At 35.4% G+C, this 12,672-nt stretch overlaps 1 protein-coding gene and 1 non-coding gene across 2 annotated transcripts in view; one reads left to right on the top strand and one right to left on the bottom strand.

Annotated features, from left to right (window-relative positions):
* The window catches only part of LOC124355494 (unconventional myosin-Ie-like), a 211,471-nt gene that overhangs the window by 96,224 nt on the left and 102,575 nt on the right, over positions 1-12,672 (bottom strand). The gene's annotated exons all lie outside the window — the stretch shown is intronic.
* Positions 4,633-4,703, top strand: Trnaa-ggc. The gene has a single exon. It is a non-coding gene; the product is annotated as a tRNA-Ala (tRNA).

Raw genomic sequence — 12,672 nt, forward strand, 5'->3', positions numbered from 1 at the left:
ATATACCTTTACGTGCAGGATGTGAATAGCATAAGACTATTTATATTTAATACAGTAAACATGTCAAAAGTACCTCGTTGGTTTTTGCTGGTGGGGATGAAAATCCACCCGTTTGTTATCGTTAGTCTACCTTTTAGAAGAGTTGTGTTATTATTGCATTAGCCGCAGTCCAATCGAAACTTTTCTCATTCAAATAATCATACACGGATTGACTTACGCGCTTCCTTGTTTAAGAAGATACTTTCCCCATTTAATTATTTAAATGCCAATTACTTATTATTAATAGCAGAAAATAACATTATACACCTACTGGCTGTTGGGAAACTTAATTTGCTACAATATCAGTGGATATGATTATTGTTTGATTGCAATAATATGACAGCTTAAGTGTTGCAATTATTCATTAATACTGCATAGGAGAATACCAGATCACGCGTCGTGTAGCAGGCTTCGCTAAGAATATAATGGAGGTACATAAGAATATAAAGGTCATCTCATGGAGATACATACACTATCATCAATGTCGTTCTTTCCTATGTAGAAAAAAAGGTTCATCCACAATTACACGTCTAGAGCTTAACTTCGAAAAACACAAGCTCCTATTTGAAGTGGATTACAAATGAAGAAAGAGTACGACATATAGACTTGTTGCTAGTCCAGATAAAATGTCAGCAAAGGCGTTAAATTTCCAAAAATCTAGCCGCGGGTATCTAAGAGTTTTAAGTATATTCCGAACTTCTGCAATTTCGAATCCTCGAATACAGGCAGCTGAAATTCACTACATGGAGTTACTAATGGTAAGCTCCATCACGTTATCAACTCCACAAGGCCCCAGGCATCTTTATAAGACCCCTAAGGAATGGAAAGGACACCCCCCCCCCACAGGAAGCTGATTACTTCACTTCATAACTGAACTACACAGTCACCCCATATCGCTCCTAGTAGTACTAAAAACAACGCAAAAATATTCTGTCAAGAGTGTACACTATTCTGTAATGTAGAGCATTAGAGTCTCGATTGACCGAAACCAAAATGACTTGCCGAATCAATCGAATCAATTCTAATCAGCAATGGTTTTATGTTTCACTTACATAAATAAATAACGACGTGCGGCTCGATGTGTACTACCAATGAAGTATCGTGGATATGCAAGTGCAATATCCTGTATACTCTCGTTATAAAAGGACAATATTTTGTCTTTAGTTAAACGAGTCTGTAGTGTTGTGTTCCCATACTGTTAACGGGAATCGTGTACAATTTAAACTGTTTACATCTTAGTTCACAACACAAAACAATGATTAATGTCAAAAAATCAAATACAAACATACAGTAAAATAATTGACACACAGTAGTGATAAATATGAAAGAAAACATGCTCATACTATGAAACTTACTGAGCATCTTCTCTTTTTTTAGAAAAAAACTGCCATCAAACACAAATTAGAAACTTTGCCAGCAGAAATGTGTGACTACGAAGACTGGAAAAGCGCCTTAACAGCTTTGATAGCGCAGAAGAAGCTTAGAAAGCGAAATGTTAAATACGGATTTGATGGGGAAAGTGAAGTCGTGATGATGGACTGGAGCTAGGCCAGAGGCGCTGATAGCATGACAAGCGGGGACACTGCGTCAGCACGATGTCACCGCAGCACTTGTCATTCTTCGTGCTGAAGAAGCTACTAGATTGTCACTGCTTTATTGTTTGATCATTGATCTCAAGAGTATCAAGGGTAACTATTTTACTCTTGAGTTACAACTCATAGCGATTTCTGGAGCATATTTCCAATGTTTCTACCCAACGTATCACGTCTACGTCGTTCTCTTTAACTGCCACATAAATTTTAATTTGGAAGTTCATCACACACCATTTTCCAAGCACTGGTATACTGAATGAATGTGGATGCTTTTCCTGGTAGTGTCTTGTCAATCATCTTTCACAGTATGATATCACTACATCAATGTTAAACCAGCTGGAAACCTACTCTAGTTGGATCTAAGCTATTAAGTTCTTAAAATATTTTAACAAGGAGTAGTTTAAGATTTGTAACAGACTGCATTTTATAAAGAAAAACAATAAGAGATCAAAATCAAAACAATATATTTTGGCGTTCGGTTTATTCTTATCCAATAATGATTCTTTCTATCGTCTTAAAACTGCTGGCTTATTAAAAAAGAAATTCGTATCATTTATCGCTCTTTGAAAAAGTACTACTGACTTGTCTAGATCAAGTTCGGGGCCATATATTTGATGTTTAGATGTATATAAAATGTGATTACACCTATATTTTTACATTTTTTGTGTGATGTCTTATTTGACTTCTTACGTCTTTCTTTCGGTATCGTCGCCCATGTATAGGCAAATAATACATGCTTGTTTCAACCTGTCCTCGGGCATTTATTGAGCATTTTGCCAAATACTGCCCAATCCAGGTTCTGGTGACTGTGTATTATGGCTTGATTTACCCTCACCTCACTACGGTTTAGTGTTGTAGGGAGCAATCACAAACGGCCAGTCCTCCAGAGTTTTTTTTAACCAAAACCAAGCGGATAATCGCACAATTGAAGTTCAGAGAGTCATACAAGGAAGCCTTCAAAATGCTGAAACTACTGATTCTACTAAGTATCTACATTTTAGAGACAACATTACCCTGTAAGTTTAAATGTGCTATGTCTAGCGGTCGAGACATTTTTCGTACGAAGCACGAGGTAGAGATACCTACCGGACTGGAAGACACAGAACAGAGGTTTACAAACGCTTATCTTCACAGGCAGGGGTTCACTTTATCAACAATTGGCGTGATTCAAAAAATGCTACAACGCCCAAGGCGTTAAGATCTCGTTTGAAACGCTTTTTAGTGTCTCAAGCAATTTCCAGTGCTGACGAGATGACATACGACTGGGTGACCGCACAATTAGCAGACTGACCAACAGCGTTGGAAATGGAGCAATTGGCATGAATAAAAGATGTATGATAGATAATTTGTATGTTTTCTGGGGTTTCAATGTAATGTGACTGTTTGAAATTTGAGGTTATAATTTATTGACGATTGCTATTTATATTATTTTTTGGCAATAAAATATTTGATTTGATGGTTTGATTGATTGAACAGTATTTCTCGAAAAGTAACAAGAAAGTATAACAGGATTTCGGACATTTGCCATCGTTACAGGTTATAAAAGGTATAACACAACGTTTCGAGGGTGGTAATCTATCCTCTTTTTCAGGTGGGGGATGTATTAATACATACAAAAATAACGAACAAAAATGAGTAAAGAAGGGAAAGAAAAGGATTCAAACATACTCAAAAGTTGCTACTAACGTTAAGTTTAACATCCCACTGTAGCCTGTGCTAGTGTGATGAGTGATTGTTTTACTCGTACTTGTGATTATTGCTTGTGACTTGCATCCTGTGCAGTGACAACGCCTAGACTGGACTCCAAGCAGCTTTTTGGTATGTTTGAACCCTTTTCTTTCCCTTCCTTACTTCTTTCTGTTCTTTATTTTTGTATGTATTAATACCTCCCCCACCTGACGAAGAGGATAGATTTCAAACCTCGAAACGTTGTGTTATACCTTTTATAACCCTCGTATAACGATGGTAAATGTCCGAAATCCTGTTATCCTTTCAACCCTTCCATCGTCAATAACAAACTTTAAACAAAGAAGTAACAAGACGTTTCTAAAACTGGTAATCAATGTACATTACTGCAAGAATCACATGAAAAGCGATGTCAATGTCATCATGTCAAATGATATCCAGAATTTGCGAGACGGAACAATGAAGTGAAAGCCCCCGAAACGGGTCAGTAAGAGCCGGTGGTACAGCGCGGCGCGGCGCGGCGATGGCACGATCACGGTCGGTAACCCGGGTAATCTCGCAGGCGGGGGGACGACTCAATTAAAAGAACCAATCTGCGGTGTTGGTGACATTATCATTTAACCGTTTAGTGAAATGCCAGCGATGGAGCGGTATAACGGTGCCGGTGTCCTCCTTTGTGGTAGTGATAACCATTATCAGCAAGCGGCTCGGCGGCATCGCGACACCAGGTCATCATTCTGTCGCCTACAGCTCATGCTACACGCGGGGACATCATATGGTCAATCATCCTTTCCCTCCGTGGCTGGCCGACGATGATCCTCTTTTTTTCTTTTTTTTTAATGAATTATTAAATAATCAACTGAATGCGCTACGCGCTCTCTTGAATCGTCTCACGTGGTGTACAACAAAGACCAAACTATGTAATCTTGGAGCATTGGATAAAAAGTTAATTTAATATCACTAGTAAATGAATACACATTTTTCAATATTAATTTTATTCTTGCGAGGCCTTTCAGAATCAATGATTACATCAGATTGAAATTATATACCATGTATATAAACATTTATGTATATGATAGATATATATTTCATACACCATTTATAATTGGTTCCAGTCTCGGTGGAGCAAGTACTATTTGTGATTCAATGTTTATTAAAAGTTAAATCAGGCAATTACCGCGTATAAAAATGTAATAATAAATGTTAAATGTCGTTTGACAGGTACTTGGCCTTCCGATCATATGTTAGTTTGCCTATTTAAACACAATGTAACAGAAACGGTTAAATGCTAAATAATTGAATCGTTAAAGGTGAGAGCTCTGTAGTGTAGTGGTAACATGCTCGCCCGGCAAGTGAGAGACCCGGGTTCGAGTCCCGGCGGAGCAAGTACTTTTTATGATTTAATATTTATTGAAAATTTTATATATAAATGTATATGTATATATAGTTAGTCTTATCGATTAGAAAAGCGAGTAGGGGATGATGGAAAAAGATATAGACAGACAGGTGTGTGAGGGGATAATTTCATTCAAGAGAAAACTTAATTTTACGAACATTTATATACCAAGCGCTCTTTTAACAGGCAACAATCAGGTTATAACAACCCGTATAATAGTTTAAACATTGTTAATTTACGAAAGTTCGAATCACGTCTAATACACTGAGTATATCCGATGTTTAAAAACTTATCCTAAGATGGTTTGCGGATCTTTGTATAAACTAAGTCCATTCAGAGAATAAACTGGTTTCATCCGAAGTTACACACAGTTTATTGATATAAATAGTGCTGAACGCAATTAGTAAATTTCCTGCATTTCCACTTCGCATTACTGTATCTACAACGCCGACAAGTACTGGGACACGGAAACACAGTCGCTCAGGAGGTTATCTGGCAAGTGACGCGATAGTTGCCACCTCATTTCCATGACAGTTGACCGGATGTGGTGTCAACACAGTATTGCGGTGATAGCGATGATGATGGCAGTGACAGTCAGGTATCACTGTCACGGTTACACAACAAGACAGGCACAGTTCGTGAGTGTAGATCGTTAACTCTTGGACCGACGCAACAGATATCTCGTACGGAAAACGAGAATGTAGAATATAAATAATATATGATTATTATAGCACGCATCGCTTGCCGCCGCGGCGGTCGCTCTACATTTCACTGCGGAAGAAATGTCACTGATCCGACAACTTTCAGTATTTCCCGCGGTTTTGTCAGTCGTCGCGGCGGTTTGAGCAATCGGTCTTATTCCCTAAAAATCGCTCGATTTTTTAAAATTTCCAAATAAGACAGTATAAATAGCGGAACATTTATCATTTTAAAGTTCCTCCTAAAGTCAATACGACAAAAGCCACTTGTAACGAAGGATAATACATTATCTCATATTAAAATTTACAATGATGTATTTATTTAAATAGCGGGTGTCCACACAAGATTAATGTTGTAATTTTAAAATTGTTCATATAATTCGTGTTCAGGTTGATCTAAAGGCCGGATCTTCAGCCGGACCAATATGAAATACTCGTATTTACATGTTTTATTTATCTCATTTACATATACACGAATATAGTTCCAACAGATTATAAGATAAGGTTCCCACATGGATAAAATCCAGTGTGTGAGAACAGTTTGCTATCACACTATTATGAATATACACTAATCGATTTAGAACAAAATTAAACTAGCATGATAGTAAATAAACTAAAAATAACTAATAACAAAAATGCTCTGTTTGCATGCGTATTAACTAAATTCAAACAGAGTAAAACGGTCATCTTGTTTTACAAATATAATCTAAGTGAGGCAATGATAATTAATTATATACGATACTGAACTACGTAACAAAGATGCAATAATATCTATAATATGAAATTAGATGGCTATTATATGTGTAAACAAATACGGGATGAGCTTAAAGAGTGCGCAAGAAAAATGTTTTAAAACCATGAAGAAAATAAAAATGTAAAAACACACACACACACACACACACACACACACACACACACACACACACACACACACACACACAAATATAGATATTCCTACGTTATGTATGGTACGCGTCCTATAGCCGATAACATTGAATTTCAATTAAGCACTCTGTTTGTAAGAGATGCCATTACATTTTGGCCTACGAGTTTGGCCCTACTTGAATAAATTTTAAAATATGTTTTTTAAGGTTATTACGAACCATAATAGTGCCGCTAAAAACACACACACTGGCGATATCGCGAAGCCTTCAAGAACCCTCCGCGAAGACCGATATCGCGAAACCTTCGAGTGACGACTCACAATGGTACCGAGTACTGAGTCTTGCGATAAGCCGGACATCGGACACAATGGCGAGCCAGGTCAGCTGAGACCGAGGTCTGAGGCCGAGGCCAAACATACATACCTCACAAATGGTCACTGCTACAGTATCAAATTTACCTCATCTACCGATTTAACTGACAATAGTCTAACACCGCGGTAAGAGTCATCGAACTGTCGGTTGGTACGTACTATGTAACTAAAAGTGGACAATATGCAGTGCTGGCCAAATATGTAGCAACCAAAACAAATTTCCTAAACCTTCTTTTACGATATTACTTTTGACAACCACGAAACTGATTATTACTAAAATAAATTACAATCCAAGCTCAATCAAAATAAACAACTATTATAAAACAACAAATTTAACTTAACCTACTTGGTGCTGTGATCACAATTACTTACATTAGGAAATGGGTAGAAGCTCTTCTTACCTGAAAATTAAAAAAAAAGAATATTAAGGACATTACTTAACACTATAATCGAATTCAAGATTACGGTACCTAAATATCACAGGTATAAGCTTAATATACATTCCAACCATTTTTCTGTTTGAAAAAAAACACTGCATAGCTAGAATAACAAAAAAATTAATAAAAACAAATAACGTTTTAATGGCATAAAAGTTTAGGACGTTTCAAATTTACTTGCTTTATTGGGTTAGGGATTTCTCAAGAAAGAGAATCCATCGAAAAAAAGTATAATTACTGCAAATAAATACAAAAGACTATCTTAATCTCATCGCGGCGTAATACTTTAACCCTTTCAGGGCCAGGACCAAATATGAGATGTTGCAAAATTTTTTCACATATCTATCCCCTTGTGACTAGTCAAAAGTGCCAGGCTAAAATTGGCGATTTTGCAGTCTCTTAGATTAAAATTTATGACTTTTCATAAACATTAGAGAATGACCTAAAAGTTGCACCAAATTACTCGTATAGATATATACTATCAACAAAAAAATATAAAGATGTAGTTTTAAGTAATTTAAAATTAAAAAAAAATAATGTTTTAATGGATTACATAAAAAAAATTTAATTTTTTAATTTTTTTCGTAAATAACTAAAAAAGGAAAAATAATTTTACTGTAGAAAGCTATGTTATTATATTGTACATTTATAAAGGAACAACCATACAAAATTTTGTGTTATTTCTCTCATAAATAAATGTTTTATGACACATTTTGTATAAATACGCATAATTGTACTTCGCAACAAGTGATAAAGCAACTGACTCTTAACTGCAAGAAACTTAAAATAAATATTCACATTACGGATGTACCGGTAAACAGATGATTGTAGGATCCATAAGCAGTTTCAATACAGTTAAAAACACTATTTACCAAGAAATATTTACACAATTTTATTTGAAATTTATTTACACTTTTTCTATTTACAAATATGCTACTTACAATTTCACTCCCGTGAGATCGCAAATTGTCAGTCATTGTAACTACTACACACAATAGCTAAGCAGGTAACACTACTAATATTTACAACCACAAAATAAAATAATGAAGAAGAATCCAGCATACAATGGTACGATTGCACTAAAGCATAAAGAATTAACAACAATAGATCGAGTCACCTGATAATGTCATGTGACAATTACGAAATAAAAATGCATAGACCTCCAAAATAAAAATTATATTCATATTAAATATCTACAAATATACCAGGGAATAAAAAAACATAAAACTTTAATCATTTGATGTCGTATTTTTTAAAGAAAATTACGAATATCAAGGCGGCAATATATTGCCGCCTGGCGCTTTTCGCGTATGTCACCGACGGCAATATATTGCCGCCTGGCACTTTTCAGACACGATCTATGGCGGCAATATATTGCCGCCTGGCCCGGAAAGGGTTAAACATCTAACTTCAGACTGATTAAAGATTTTAAAGCTTTGACAATTGACTGGGCAAGCCAAGATAGATAGATGTTTTAAATATACACATTTTGTTCGAAAATCAGCTAAAGATTAAATCATTGAAAAATATAAATGGTAAACGTTGGTATTAGAATTGTGTACGCGAAATAGATATTTTACAGTAAATCTTAGCAGCGTAAACTTGGTTATAGCGAATCCTTGTGTTCAATTGTGCACAATTATACGCTAAACTACAGCGTCTAACAGTTGTCTTGAAAACCAACAACTCATGTAAGTATCAGATATTATCAAATGTGTAAGCTTTTCAAAGACTGATCTGTTCAGATTTATACAATTTTTAGTTAAAATCTTTTTGTTTTTGTTTTGATCGTGTTTTAGTTTCCTCTTTAGGCAGCCTAAGAATTAAAATAATTATTAACATTCTACAGATAAAAACACACTAACAAATTATTACTGGAGAAAAGTGAGTGTATATGTATATGTATAAATTTCACAAAATGTACCGACAATACTTTCAATATACTACAAGAGAGACTAGATGGAAAACCGCAGAAATCGTTCTGTTGCAGAGCGCTAGAGTTGATCCTAACAATTGTGAAGTTCATTATATAGGTTATTGGCAGGTGTGTAATTGTTATTTATTTTTTAACTGACTGTTCACCTTGGTGATGACCGGCACGGTGGAGTTCATTGCGAATTACTTCTAAAACTAGTTACGAACAGCTCGATTCCAGATGAATTCCCATTCTCTAAGTACTGATGAATCCTGGAGTAAATTAGTGATAGACAGCATTGTAAACAACATAATTATTTTAAAATTTTAATTTGCATCATTTACAAACGGCGCAGCGATCAGTGGGCCTTTATCATTTTATCAAACGACCCAGTGACAGCTGACTCCGGGTGAGAACTCCTAGTTCCGAGTCGCGTGCCGGTGTGCCAGTGAATGGAGGGAGTGTGGAGGGTGGGTGGGAGGGGGTGGGGATCACGGTTTTGTTATCAGCAAGAGACTGGCCGCGCGCCTGCTGCTCACCAACATTGCGCGCTGCGACTGTGTGCAGAGAGGACGTGCTGCCGTGTACACAACCGTGCCCGCGAGTTCGCGTACACAACAACGAGGAAATATGCCAACGATCTGGACTATCAGTGCCGTTCAGTGATACATTACCTGAACAAGAGACTTACGAAAAGTGAGTAGAACTTCCTTCCTTTACTGTATTTTTACTTACACAATAGGTCCTGTATCACTTCAATATCTGTTTCTTTACATCATTTTGCTAAAAGTTCCAAACACAACATCCAATCGAGTTCAGTGGTATTTATGAATGAAAATATAGCCACATATCAAATGGCAATTAATGAGTGTATCTCATTATAGCACTAAGAGGATTTAAAACACATATTGAACACTTTTTGAAATAGGCGACAAATAAATAAGTAACTGAAGTCCTGTACAACAGAATGCTTAAAAATGGATTAGCTTAAATAGAATAACCATACTTGCTTAGTACTAATCGAAGCATTTCATTCCATTTTGTGAATTGAATGCTTACAGAGACTTCTCCAATATTCATCAGTTGTGTAAAATTGATTTTGAATCAGCCGATTACAACTTCTCATGTTTGAATACTTGAAGTCGTGTAAAACAAGATAACACGACATTTTAAACGAACCCTAAGAAATTGTGAAGTAATATGATATGAAGAGCTCAATAAATAAATGTGAATCGTTCACTTAAGTACATTTTATAACAGAGCAGTTCAAAGAAACTAACGTTACGAATGGCATGCCTAAATACAAATATATCTGACAAGTAGCCTCTATTCTTCTCCCAACCATTTTTACATACAATGTTTAAGTCAAAGACCAACAAAGAGTAATTCGCCAAAAATAGATTTCAACGAACAACGTAACATTTTTAATGTTTAACATGCCAGATGAATAGTAAAACACATTTGTAGAAATATGTGATTTATGACCAAGCTATAATTTATTTAGGTTTAGAAGAGAAGTTAGTTGAGAATTAGAGACACATAAATAATTAAAATAGCTATAAAAAGTAAGGTTGGTGAGTAGACGTTGCAAAATATTACAACAATATTATTCCTAAAACAACGCTAACCTGCAAATAACTTGGAATCCATCCTCAAATTGTCATAATACCCATGGAATACTCAATTCAAAAATGAAACCTTTGGTCTCTTTTCGAGTACCATCCACGCCAGTGTAGGGGATACACTTTACTACTAAAACCTTCCTGGCTAAGACAATCTGATAGCCTTACTAGTCTCTTCATGGAATAGTGTAGGGTAAACCCTACTGCTAAAACCTTCCTGGCTAAAACAATTTGTTAGACTTACAACTAGTCTCTTCATGGAATAGTGTAGGGTAAACCCTACTGCTAAAACCTTCCTGGCTAAGAAACAATTTGTTAGACTTACAACTAATTTATCTCTTCATGGAATAGTGTAAGGGTAAACCCTACTGCTAAAACCTTCCTGGCTAAGACAATCTGATAGCCTTACAACTAGTCTATCTCTTCATGGAATAGTGTAGGGTAAACCCTACTGCTAAAACCTTCCTGGCTAAGACAATCTGATAGCCTTACAACTAGTCTCTCTTCATGGAATAGTGTAGGGTAAACCCTACTGCTAAAACCTTCCTGGCTAAGACAATCTGATAGCCTTACAACTAGTCTATCTCTTCATGGAATAGTGTAAGAGATAAACCCTACTGCTAAAACCTTCCTGGCTAAGACAATCTGATAAACAACTAATTTATCTCTTCATGGAATAGTGTAAGGATAAACCCTACTGCTAAAACCTTCCTGGCTAAGACAATCTGATAGCCTTACTATTAGTCTCTTCATGGAATAGTGTAAAAGATAAACTCTATTACTAAAACTTTCCTGGCTAAAACAATCTGATAAGACTTACAACTAGTCCATCTCTTCATGGAATAGTGTAAGAGATAAACTCTACTACTAAAACTTTCCTGGCTAGGACAATCTGATAAACAACTAATTTATCTCTTCATGGAATAGTGTAAAAGATAAACTCAACTACTAAAACTCTCCTGTCTAGGACAATCTGATAAAGAACTAATTTATCTCTTCATAGTACGCAATAAAATCCCTCTGTAGTTTAAGGACGTCTCGAGTTACAAGTAAGCGTAGCAATTGCTACAGCTGTTTACTACCCACGACACGTAGTTAGCGCGATTCACCTGTAATTACTGTACAACGCTTATTGCTGTTTCACAACTGTTGCAATAATTGTACTGTGAATCTAATAATTATTACTACTTGTTACAATTACATTTATATTAAGGTGAATAAACCATCGTAATGACAAATGTTTTTTATAACCAACTATGACTGTATTAAAATGAAGAATAATTAGGTTTTGGCTGACAAATGTGGAGAGATTTGCTTGTTCACTATTCAACAACGTGTCATAATCGACTAATCTTCTCCGCAATACTGCTTTCGTTAATACAACCGTATTATTATTTTCTTGCAAAATCTATGACGCTTTTATTATCTAACTGGTAAGTAAATAAAGATAGTCAGAACAAAAATGTATATTGTTAAAATAAGTACTACTTTCTTACACCATTTAGAAAATACCACTATTAAATAGCTTTTAACATTTTTACCGACTAGATTATTGCATTTTATTTTAATGTTCTTGTTATAGTAGCCTAAGTAATAACTTGGTCCTGTGTGAAAGGTGAAAAGGACATTTAAAAGCCTCTGGTAAAGAGCTATAAAGTGTTTCTGTAAAAACATTCAGAAGTTTTGCCTTTAAAGATCTTTTTAACACATTTTTACTATTTGTATCTATTACATTTTATTTTTTGTATACTGTGGTCTACAATTTTGGACTCTAGAATTACAAGGCGTTTTCTACGCGATTCTGTTTATTTATACTTCTATGTATTAATTACATGTTTTTTTACGAATTTCTTATTTTTAACTTACATTTTGTCTTATCGAAATAACAAGTATTAGACTTGTCTTGGGTTTATCAATCCAAACAACAACAAGTATACTTATCATTACACCAAATCTTTACATTTTGTCGCCATGAGTGATTCTGTGCTTGTCTAAATCGTTGGACATTGTTTTACACATTAACTCTGTGATC

The sequence above is a fragment of the Homalodisca vitripennis genome, chromosome 2, assembly GCF_021130785.1.
Source record: "Homalodisca vitripennis isolate AUS2020 chromosome 2, UT_GWSS_2.1, whole genome shotgun sequence".
Taxonomy (NCBI): Eukaryota; Metazoa; Arthropoda; class Insecta; order Hemiptera; family Cicadellidae; genus Homalodisca; species Homalodisca vitripennis.